The sequence below is a fragment of the Vigna radiata genome, chromosome 7 (genome assembly GCF_000741045.1).
Source record: "Vigna radiata var. radiata cultivar VC1973A chromosome 7, Vradiata_ver6, whole genome shotgun sequence".
NCBI lineage: Eukaryota > Viridiplantae > Streptophyta > Magnoliopsida > Fabales > Fabaceae > Vigna > Vigna radiata.
In genome coordinates, this window is record NC_028357.1 from 23,287,099 (window position 1) to 23,300,549 (window position 13,451).

The following is a 13,451-nucleotide window of genomic DNA, read 5'->3' on the forward strand; positions in this document are numbered from 1 at the left end:
AATTCCAAAAGACAATTTTTATTTTTTTCAAACTGTTGACTTCCGATAATTGACCTCGCTCTCGCCCTCGAATAACGGAAATGCCATGGGGTAGTTGTGTTGAAAGGAGCACGTGTTTCGTCAAATAGGCTCTTAACACGTGTAAAACTTCCATCTGCATTGCTACTATCCTTATTTAGTTGGAAGACAATCATTAAATAATAATCTTATCTCAAATTTTATTTTTAAATGTAATATTCAAATATTTGTTATTATATGCTTCCCTCGGGTTTTATTCTTTCTAAAAAGATATTTATTAAAATCTTAATGTATAATCTTAAACCCTAATAATTATAAAATATTAAAATTTTATGCAAATAGTAACAAAATTGTTGATGTTCTTTTTTTTATAATTTTACACCATTTAAAATAATTAGCATTCTCAACATCTTCAACATCGACATGTTTCACCTACATTCTTTCTATTTAACTTACTAACTACCAAAACTAAAATTAGGATAGCTTAACAAAGCATATATTTTATAAATACCATATATATATATATATATATATATATATATATATATATATGCATTTATAATTTTAACAAATACTATTTATAATGTTATTTGAAATTTTTTAATCATAATAATATTTATGTAATTATTTTTTATCCATATATTCGGTTGGTTATTAATAGTGTCTACTCAAATAACATGATTTACTATTTATAATCAAAACAAATAATGGGATTATGATATTCGTTTTTTTACATTCTAAAAAAGATGTCAAAATTTGATTCATTTCATATTTTTAAAATAATTAAATAATATAAAAAGTAACAAAAAAAATATCATAATATTGCATCAAATTAATAAACTTAGAGATAATAAATGAATTTGTCTCGCAAATTATATTCAAATTTATTTTAATCTTGGAGAATCCTCCCACCAAGTAAGTATAAATATGAATAATACTCAGATGTTTTAAATTGAAATATATATATATATATATAATTGCTCACATCCTCACACTTCTTTTCCTAGTATTTCGTTTTGTCATATCTAACTCGGTATTAAAGTACAAAAACATCTTTAATTTATTATATAATATAAGAAACTTTTACAAATTTTTCTTTTGTCCTTAATTTTGTAACTTATTTTAAAGACACATTTAATATTATTTTACTTAATTATTTGTCTTTCACTTAGTTATTCCTATTATTTGATATTTATATAATAATATTTTTTTAATATTAGATGTAACAACCTAAAATATATCATAAAAAGTACATACTGTTTTTCAACTTATCATTCAAGCAAGACATGCAAAGATAATAATAAAGAGTCATTACAAACTTCTTACCTAATTTTCGAAACAATTAAGTAGTGTTGAAATAAATTCAAACAAATGGAGAGAATAACAATACATCACATACATAATTTATCCATGTATATTACTATTTATTGACTCCCCTTTAATGGATTACTAATGGTTAGTCTCATTGTCACTTGTATTCTTATCTATTCCTATCATAACAACGATCATAACAAAAGAACACATAAAAATTAATATAGAAAAAAAAAAGTAAGCTAAAAAAGTAAAATTTTGAATAGTCCACAACGTGTGAAAACTACTAACATTTCCAAAGTATTAAAAAATCATAATAATGCAATTCTTATTATAATGGAATTCAAAATTATACAAATTCTACATGAGATCATAAACGGAGTACCATGATCGACCATTATACTACACAATTAATCAGACACTTGACTACATGATCTCATGACCAACCTTTATACTGCATATTTGACTGACCACTTGATTGTATGGTCTTAATCATTAAAGAAATACTATCATCAGTCATTATACTACACGACTAACTAGCCACTTGATTGTACGATATGTCCACTATATTGCACAATTAACCGACAATTTAATTACATGGTCTCAATCCTATCATCATTCCATGACCGTTCATATAACATATCCACATTCATATGCTACACATGATTGTTCTAATCACAAATTCAAGCTAAAACAGTAAACCCTTACCATCACATTAGAAACTTGTTCTTTTGTTTCCATTCATATAATGCAAATATAACATTAATATATTATATTTTTCCAATAGATTGTCGACATACACCCTAGGCTCTACTTAATCCTAGCATACACAATCATTATGCAAATTCTCATATTACTCACTTTCATTCAATAGTCTAACTTTCATTTATACTTCTAACTTGAAATCTAGAATCACACCAATCCCAAAGGTTTAACACAGACAAATCCAACCCCCACCCTTATTCTAACATAATAGTACATGTATACTATCAAAGGATGGTTGTTTGTAAATTAGCTCAAGAAATCATTATTAAGACGTTAGTCTTAGGGGAACTAACACGTGCAAATGATCCGAAAATCATAATAAGGTAGCACACAATTTATGGCCACTAGCTTTATCCTTCACATATAGATTGGTTGAGCAGGATAAGAAATAATGGTCAGACCAGTCGTTGAATTCTAGCTTTGAATAAGTAGTCAGCCCAGGTCAACTAGACATGGGCCAAGGAGCCATGTAGGCCTGTTTTCCACTCACCTAGAACATGGTCATTCACTTTCAACTTTCAACAAAGATCAAACTCGTTTCAATACATTTCATAGATCGAAGAGAGAATGGAGTTGGTTTAACTGACACAATAGAGTAAACGAGAAGAGAAAAAAAGAAAACGGAGACTGATGAAGTACAATGGACGACAAGGCGAAGAGGATGAGAGATCTACTATCGAGTTTCTACTCATGAGACCCTTTCAACTCCAACACCACTTCTAAAAACACTTCCCTTGACGATATCAATTCCACCTGCTTCGATCTCAATCAATACACAAACATCATGGTAAAATTGTATCTCTCTTCTTCAATTAATCACTCTCATCACAAAACAAACTTGGACTAACTAGAATTGAACTTTCACTTGATTTCATTGAACAAATGAATGAATTGTACAGGTGTACATGTCCAATTTGGAAGGGTTGCTTCAACATCATGTTGGAATGACTGATGAAATAAAGAATCTCAACACCGACTTGCAAATGCTAGTCTACAAGAATTACAACAAGTTCATTAGGGCCACAAACACTATAAAGAGGCATGTATACACATAACCCTTCCTCACTTTGCTTTATTGTGTCAAAATCATCCGCATCTGATACTTGGTTTTTGAATAGGATGAAGAGTGACATTTCAGGGATGGAGGCGAATGTGGAACAAATTTCACTACAGGTTTAGAACAACTTTATTCCAAGATGTTGAGTAGTATAAGTGTTTCACTAAGCGAGTCTTTTTGTAAGGAGAATGGTGTTGAGCGTAAGGACTATTGTTAAGCGTCACCTTTTACAAAAGGTTTAACGTTGAGTGTTAGGACTATGTTGTTGAGGGCCACTTTCTATAAGGAGCCTAGCGTCGGATGTCACCTTTATGTGCCAAAGTGTATGTTTGTTATTTTCTTTTCCTTTTGGTTGTTTGAAATAAATCTTTGATGAATCTGATATATTTTTATAGTGTTGTGTATTATCATTTATGGTGATGATATGATATTGGACAAGTATGGTGATGATGTTGAGAGAATTTCAAAGAGAAATTCTTTGTGGTGATGATCTTAGGGTATGCATTGACATATAGGAGGTTAGAAAGGAGGTATCCTGAACTCTAATAACTATTCACACTTAAATAGAGTAGAATGAGTTGTGTGGTGAAAGTCACAAGAGGTCCTAGCCATTGGATTGTTGATCCTAAGAGCAAATGGGACTAACCTTGTAGGTGGTAAGGTGATAACCCCTTTGTTTATGACTCTATAGAGTATAAATACTACTACAAGTGAATGCATAACTGAAGTCCTATGTCAAAAGCATGTATCTAGATAGTTGAGTCTAATGTCAACTATTTGTGTGAATATGATTCATTGTATGTTATACATGTTTAGTGTATAAGTGGCATTTTATAATTATATTAGGCCAACTCTTTTATACATTAGCTTACCCTTTCTTCTATATTATTCAATTTGTTTTTTTTTCTTTTACAATGATTGCCTTTACTAGCGTAAACAAATAAGAAAAAAAGTGTCGTTCTATCTTAGATAAGAAATATGTGTTAAAACATCTCTAATACAAGATAATTATCCAACAAAATATTTTTTCTTAGTAGTCTAGCAGTAATCTTTAATTCTTTTAAATATATTTTTATTTTTATGATTATTTAGTTTTAATAACTATATTAATATTATATATTTTTACATTGAAACAATTTGTTTTATTTTATCAATTTATTTTATCAATTTTATAATGTCTTTTTAAATTAAAATATTACACCATACAATTAATTTAAAAATATGAATAAAACTGAATTTTCATTTTTAAAAATAGGAATAAGATACTCAATCCTCTCTTTACCCCCACCCATTATCTTTTATACATTTACCCAGACACTAATTAATTAAACAAATCAGTAATAAATTTATTAATTGCAGAATACTTATATCATTTAAGTAACCATTAATGCATGTCCATGTAAATAAAAATAAATAAATAGTAATAAATTTTTATCTATAATGGAGTATAAATAGGTAAATAAATAGTAATAAATTTTTATCTATAATGGAGTATAAATAGGTAAATAGTAACTTAGGACAGAGGTGTCAACTTGATTCATGTACTATGGATTAGCTCTAACACATTCTTCCAAAAATACCATTTTAAGAAATTCCTCAAGTGGGGTAAAAAAAAACCTCAATCTCCCAAGCTCCTTCACAAGTGGGTTGTAGTTAACTATAAAGTGAGTTTAGTCTCATTAAATAAACTCATATCTATTTTAATTTTCAAACCTATTTACTTTTCACAAATTCATAATTTAGTTATTTAAGACTCAAATTCTTTATTTCATTAGATTTTATATATTTTTTAATTTAAGAAAAAATGTAAAATTATTTTTCATGTTAAAAATTCAATTTCAGAAAATTATGAATTTGATTTTTTTTAATTATTTACTAATCACTTATTAATTTTTCAGTACAGTATTTATAACCATAATTTTTCGATGCATTATTTTTGGTTGTAGCATTATTTATAACTATAATTTGGTTATTTTCTTAATTATTTATTCATCACTATTATATTATTTTTAAAGAGGGTCTAAGTTGTTGTTACTTTTTCTGAAATGAACTTTCTTTTTCCTAAAAATATATCCATTAAAAGTAATATTTAATTAAAAATTCTTAATTAGATATTTAATTAAATATTTTTTAAAATATTTAATTTAATATTAATTATTAATTTTTAACTTATTTAAAATAAATCATAATTCAATTTTAATGTGAAAATTATTTACAAGTAGATTTTAGTTGATATATTTAATATGAATAATTTAATATTTTTTAATAAATTCAAAGTCAAAAATTTAAATAAAAATAAATTTAAACGACGTTATTGTTATTTATTATTATTATAGAAAATTAATAATAGTTTTTTGAATAATAAATAAATTACTGTACTTGTTATTAATCCTATAAGTGAAAATATATGAAACATAATAGATGTTTGATCCAATGTTTTTTTTTTTAAATTTCTCAATATTTATTATGATTATTTTCTTAGTTATTTATTGTTCGCTTTTATTAATATTTGTTGTAAAGGGGGTCTAGGTGAGTTATTGTTACTTTTCTAATGTGTATTTAATAAATAAATCATACTTTTAGTAAACAATAGTTTTCAAAAATGGTTTTTGAACATTAAAAAAAAAAAAGAATATATCCCAAGAAGGTAGAATCCAACTTAAACTCAAATATAGTTTTAGAAAGTTAATTGCTAAATTATTTTATAAGGCAAGAAATTGACATGCTCTTTAATCTTTTAGTCATAATTTTCTTGAAATAATCATTTAACAAGTAAATTTCTTTTAATTAACGCAAGAAGTGTTTTTGCATTGATTGAATACAAATTGGGAATATAATACACATTACAGATATGGAAAATTGAATTATATCAATAAATATTTTTATGATATAATAATCAATTCATATATGACTGTAAAATTTTTCATCCATATTTGTAATATCTGAATTATATTTGAACACAATTTTTATCAGCATTATTAAATCTAGGATTATATATATTTTTAATTCCTCAAATATCAAGAGTTTTTAAGTTTAGTCTCTTTTTTAAAATTTGCTCCACTTTCATCCTCCTTCTCGATGAAATTATAATTTTTACTCCTTAAAAATAACGATGTTAAATTTTCAATAATCTGGATAACGGCGTGTCATGTTTCATGCTATATCAGAAATTGAAAATCTAAACTTAAGATGAAAATGCTTTGGTTCTCTTTCTCGTTACCATGGCTAACAACTCTCCTCCCTCTCTCTGCCTCGGTCTCCACCCTTAACACCATCACCTTTACCTCGGCCTTCCACCTCAATCTCGCCACCCTCCGTTGTCTCGCCTCTCATCTCGCCGTTCCTGTTGGGTGCGCGGCGACAAGTTGTTGGGCCGGGTTCATCTCACCATTAACCTCTCCCCTGCCCTCTCTCACTTCAATACCTTTCACAGTGACTGGAGTTGATACATTAGTAAATGATTTCCAAAGATATGAGATCAATATATAATGCTTTCCTAAATGATTTCAGAGTCTCTGGATGAAGACCTCTGGCTTCAAAAAGTAAACTTGCAAAAACCTATCCTATGAATTTTGCTACCTTAAAAAAAAATGTGACTTAATAACTTAAGGAAGTCTGGAATCTAAAACATGTTAAGCTTCAAATAATTTAAGATTCCTCATTTTTGTGTAGAGTTATATATCCTTTCTAAAATTATATTGAAAACAAGCGATATATCATTTTTGTGCCCTCTAGAAGCAGAATAAGAATTAATAGCCTCATATTTTTCCAGACAAACTTCAACATCCTGCCACTATGATAAGGGCATATACACATTGGCTAAATCATTCCATATTTCCATTTTCAGTCTTCTGTTACAGTTTCCCTTTCTCTTCTTTATGACAAAAGTAAAGTTATTCTACATATATTAAAAAGGTAGAATTTAAAAAAAAATTAATATTCTTTTCCCCTTACTTGTCGTGCTTAAACTTTGTTTTGGACATGAAGGATCACTCTCCCTGAGTGTAAATCTGACTACTTTTATTTTGAAAGAATATTTGATTCCTTCTTCAGTGGAAATCTTCTTGTTTGCACAGATTTTTGAAGTTAGAAATAGCTCCTTTATGCAGTTTGAGTTCTCTTTGTGATTCAGAGAGTTCCTTAAAAGATCCAAAATAGTCGTATGTTTGTCCATAGTAACAAAGACCTAGAGTATAAAATCTTTCTTTTCTGTCCATGTTTTCCGGAAGCAATTCCCCAACGCATTGAGCTAGAGCCATGAATTCCACAAAAACACTTAGAGCAAACGAAAGGTGATCAATTAACGAAAGGTCCCATTCAATGTATTGAAGAATTCCATAAGTTGGAAAAATAGTTTGGTTGTACTGGGGCCCAGCTAGATTGAGCCAGCCAGGGTAGAAGGTATTGGAGTGAAAGAAGGTAGGAAAGAGGTTAACGGTGAGATGAACCCGCCTAATAGCTTGGCGCCATACACCCAACAAGAACTACCCATTGGGCTATTGAAGACAAATAGAGACCCCCTCTTCATGACGATTTGCACAACAACCACAGCCGCTGTGCGAATAAACATGCAGAGGTCCCAGACTTCTCACCCTCGCATAGCGCCCCAAACCGCTATGCGAGAGACCCAAACAGAGACCCCACCCTCCCAACACTCGCACAACTAATACCTTCATAATTCAAATTAAGTCTATACTTATCCCAAACCAGGACCAATCGCTATGCGGCAGGACTCGCCTTGCGAGTTACCAAACAGAGAGAAACCCTTCACAGTGATTCGCATAGCGCACAGAGTTACTATGCGAATGCCCTGGCAAAGACATCTCACTAGGGCGACTCGTTGAGCGAATCATCTCGCTCAACGATTCTACATAATCTGTAGAATGAAAAATCTGCAATTACGCCACTCACACACCCTTAACCAATTATGGTCCATTTTATCAACTTCTAACACCCTTAATTTGTGTTTTATACTTAGTAAGACCTATCTAAGTGATTTCAGCACTTCCTAATACAAATCTAAAGTGATGGAGACTAACTTCCTACTCTAAAACTCCAAGATCATCAACCTAGAGACCCAAACTAATTTATGGCATTTAGTACTTATTTTTGACCCATTTGGTGACTCAAATAAGTTACAATACACTTCCTAAAACTGCCTCAACAGTCCAAAAGAGTCCTAGTCCTCTAACTCTCAAATTCACTACCTCACTTCCCTTAAAATAACCTAAAACATTACTAGAACAACAAAATTTTCTATCTAAACACCTTACAAGAGATTCTTTCCCCTAACACCTCCAACATAATCCATTAAAGCAATTGAACACATCCAAATTTAGTCAAGGCATCACACACAATTTCACTAAACATACATTTTATTTCATATTACTTAACTTAATCAAAAACTCAGGAAATGGGGCAAAGTACATACCAGTTCAGAATTCCATGCTCTTAAACATCATACAACTAATTTAAAACTAACAATCTAGCTCCTCTTACCTCGAAGTTGAGCTGACTAGCTCACAACGCTTATCTATAGTACCTTGCACTGTAAAGAAGGCTTAACAGGACCCTACAAATCACCATTTGGTGATGAAGAATAACCTTTAGAGCTGGATTTGAATAAGTAATCGAAAAGGAACGACACACTACAAATGCAACTCAGTATACTTGCATAGACCAGACTTAGAACATGCAGAGAATTTGGGAGAAACTACTTACCAACTAGAATCGAGAATGTGATTGGTAACAAACGAAGCCCTCTATGTTGTGGGCGCGGAGGAGCCGCCTGATCAGAAATTAAATGGCTTAGTGGAGTGGATTGTTAGAGAGAAGGCAGAGAACAAAGAAGAACTTGTTTCTAGAGAGAGATAGGGTGCTGATGATAATGAACTAGGATATAAAAAAAAAATTCATTTATACTATGAAATGAAAAATATCTTATTCTATTATATATTATAATACCATTTTCCATTCTTTTAACACATTTTCAGCTTCTCACACCTAATCCAGGGAACTTTCGTAGATATTTTTATCCTGTGAACTTTTTCTATAAGATTTTTCTTAACCCTATAAATTTTTCTGACTTCAATCCACGTAAGTCAGGACCAAACCATCTAAGAGACTTAAATTGACATGTCTAACTTAAGAGGTAAAATCATTCTTATGTCCACACCTTTTTGTCTCATGTTTCTTTTCATTCTTTATGTTTCCAACAAGGCATGCCTTTACATTCAAGGTAAAACACAGAATTAATATCTCTGATAACTACTCCCATAATCTCAACTGTTTCATTTTCCCAGTAAACATCATTATTACATGTCTGCCCGTGATAATGATCGTATAAAAAAAAAAAATTCATAATGCATTCTATTGTTACGTGTCTCTCATTGTATACACGTCGGATAATGTATTTTCACTTTACTTGTACCAATTGATAAGTTGCTTTTAGTGATATTTTAATTATTATAAAAGTTAATTTTTATATTTAAATAAAAAATCGGAGGAAAAAATAATAAATGTAAAATATATAAAAAAATGTTAAATGTTAAAATAATAGTACCTTAGTTAATTTTTAAATATCTAAAAAAATTGGAAGGACAGACTTGGTTTACTTTTCGCGACAAATACGAGAGAACAAAATGGAATAGACAATATCGGTTCATATTGTCATTCACATCTTTAATAACTTATTTATTTATTTTTCACTTTTAATATACAAGATGTTAGGAACCAAAACTTAATATTTTAACCATAAATTATGAAATTATTGACAAGTTATTGAAGCACTAGAAAATACAGTCACCAAATGCTTATATATTCTTTTGTATTATTAGATTAGTTTTAGTCAATAAATTGTAATTTTAAAAGAGAAGATTTTCAACCTAGCAAAATATTTATGCTAATATAAAGGGGATTTTATCTTCTAATAAAAGTATTCTAAATAAAATCATCATTTTATTATTTTTACTTTAAATTGTTTTTTAATCGAATTCTTTTCTGATTTGATGTTTTTTAAAATTTAACAATTTTTTAATTATGAGACTATCTACAAAATAATTATAAACTATTTATATTAAAATTATAAAAAATATTTATATATATATATATATATATATATATATATATATATATATATATATATATATATATATGAGTTTGTTATCATATGTAAGCTCTTTTTTTAGTTAGTACATTTTAACAAAGTATATCAGGTTTTAGTAGACAAAAAATATTTTTATATATTATGGATTTTAAGTTTTAAGATTATTTGAACAATTTTCATTCTTAAGTTTTAAGGTCAAGGTTATATCTTTTCCCTTCTGATTCTTATTAAATTTCATCTTTAAATTTTAGAATTAGTAGTTTATTTCCAAGAAAATTTGATATTTTGACTATTAAGTTGTCCAAAAATATTTTCAAGAAGAGAAAAACCGTTACGTGGAAAGAGAATTCTGGAAAGGGGTAAGTCATTCTCCAGGATTTCTGAAATCAGTTCTTAAAAATAATTCTAAAAACATATTTTCCACTGAAAACAACATTTCAGAATATACTTTTCACGTTCATATAACCAACATCAAAACATAGCAAAAAATGAAACTCCTATGCATCGTACTAAATGATTTGACATGAACAAATTATTGAAGAGAGTTATGAACAGAGAAAACTGTTGTTGTTGACTTTGTCCCCTTATTCAGAAAAGAGACCATTGTTTGTTCCCTTTCGAATGTTTCACATTGATAAGTATATTTTTATTTCATTTTTGTAAAAAGAATAAAAATATTCTAAACAAATTACATATCTTCTAGATTTGAGTAGATTGCAGAATATTGAGTAGTTTCTAAGAAGAACTGCATTGATATACCAACTAATTAAAAATCAACCAGAAATTAGTAAACTAGTCGTAATGAACCCTATTAGCTCTCAGATGTATTAGAAAATTACTTTTCAAAGTAAATCACATGTAACTTTATTTTTTAAACAATTCACATCTTTAACTTGTTTGGTCAATATAAACATGATCTTGTCATTATGATTTATCATTTGCCGCAGAAGTGAAATTAAGAAAAAAAATGTACTGAATTTCAAATTAGAATTTAAACTTAATAAATTTGTTACCATCACGCTCATAGTTTAACTTCTACTCCTTTCATTTTTATGATTTTATCAAAATTATAAACATGATGTTGTCATTTTGATTTATCATTTGGCGCATAAGTGAAATTAAGAAAAACAAAACACATTGAATTTCAAATTGGAATTTAAACTTAATAAATTTGATACCATCACACCCTGTTTTACTTCTACTCCTTTCATTTCTATGATTTTATCAAAATTATAAACATGATGTTGTCATTCGGATTTATCATTCGCTGCAGAAGTGAAATTAAGAAAAACAAAACGCATTGAATTTCAAATTGGAATTTAAACTTAATAAATTTGTTACCATCACGCTCCTTTCATTTATATGATTTTATTAAATTTTTTATTAAGAAACTAAATGCTTTGCAACTATTATGGGTTGATGCTAACGTTTTTTTCGTAGGGGTTTCTTGTTTTTTTTTTAGTTTTGAAATTATTGAAATTATTGTAGATTCTAGTTTTTTTACAAATTTAATAAAAATCAGAAGAGAAAAAATATAACACAATTATTCAATAAAAAATCAACAACATCATCAATTATTTTTGTTATTAAAGTGGAAAACAAATGAATGAATAAAACAAGAGCAAAAAATTGCGGTGTCGTGGATTGTTGTGTGTGGATGTAAGAGAGGAAACAAATTGAATTAGTGAGGAAGGTGAATTAGGGTTAGATGAATGTTTCTGATTTTTTTAGTTGAAACTACTTACAGAGAGAATGTTGGAGTGAGAAAAATAAAAGAGAAAGGGTTGAGAGGAAAGAAGGATGAGAGACGGGTGAGTAAGGGTTTGAGATTTCTTGTTTTTTTTTTCTTAGTTTTGAGAATGAAAATTATTCAAATACTCTTGACCTTAAAACTTAGAATTTATAATATACGAGGATATTTTTGTCTACTAAAACTCGGTACACTTTGCTAAAATATACCAACTAAAAAAACTTAATAAACTCATAAATATATATATATATATATATATATATATATATATTAATTTTTTTATCACATTTTAAAAACTGGATTTTCGTAATACTTAGAGAAGGAGAAGAAATTTTATTTATTTGATATTATTTTTCATTAAGACTTTTATTAATTTCCATTTATAAGTTATGAGAATATAATAGATATTAATAAGGCATGTATATGGTAAAGGACATGTATAATGTTATCACAGTTAGTTTTTCTAAAATGGGATTTGTTTTTAATAACATGGCATTCCTCTTTCATCCTTCCAAATCTCGTCTAATGAGCGGGTGAATGGACAGTATGCCGATTCCGCAAATTGCTTCAATTCGTTTTTTTCATAAATCGATACAAATGAACATATGAACATGTTGAATTTGTAATTCATCTCGCTCTCCAATTCTTGTGAATAATAAATTCAGTGCAAGTGAACACAACGTAAGAGTCTAAAATCTCATTCTTTTGAAATATTACTAAATTACTAACAAATAGTTCTTTGTAAGCTTATTATTGGGACTACGACTGTGATCACTACTGGAAAGGATTTAAAATATTTAATGTTTCCATTTATTTAAAGTGAGCTTTTCAAATTTTAGTATACATAATAGAAACGCGCAGATAACATGTAAAATCATAGCATATTAAAATATACAAAAGTTCTTTTAAATTTACAAATACTCTATATATATTTAAGTCAAATTTTTGGTGACTAATGAAAATAAATGAGTTTCACTATAAATAATAAAATAACCTAAAAATATCTCATCTTTATTTAAATTTCTAAAGTCATATTTCTCGTTATAAAAATCAAATATTTACTTATGGTAAATTTTATCTTTTCATATTAATTATTATCACTGTATTTATTTATTTGTCTTAAACAAATAAAATAATTAATATTTAAAACCAAACAATATAACTAAACAAATAAATACGATTTTTATGTATAAATAAATATAAATAAAAATAAATAGAATTAATGTGAAATTGAATATATATGAATAAATAAATAAATAAAAGAAGTACTAAATACAGTATAAAAGAATAATTAAATATGTATGTGAAAATAAATACAAACAAATAAATTAATAGAATAAGTGTATAATGAGATATAAATATATTTGAATTGTAAGAGTCAAAATAGTAATAATTATATATATATATATATATATATATATATATATATATATATATATATATAT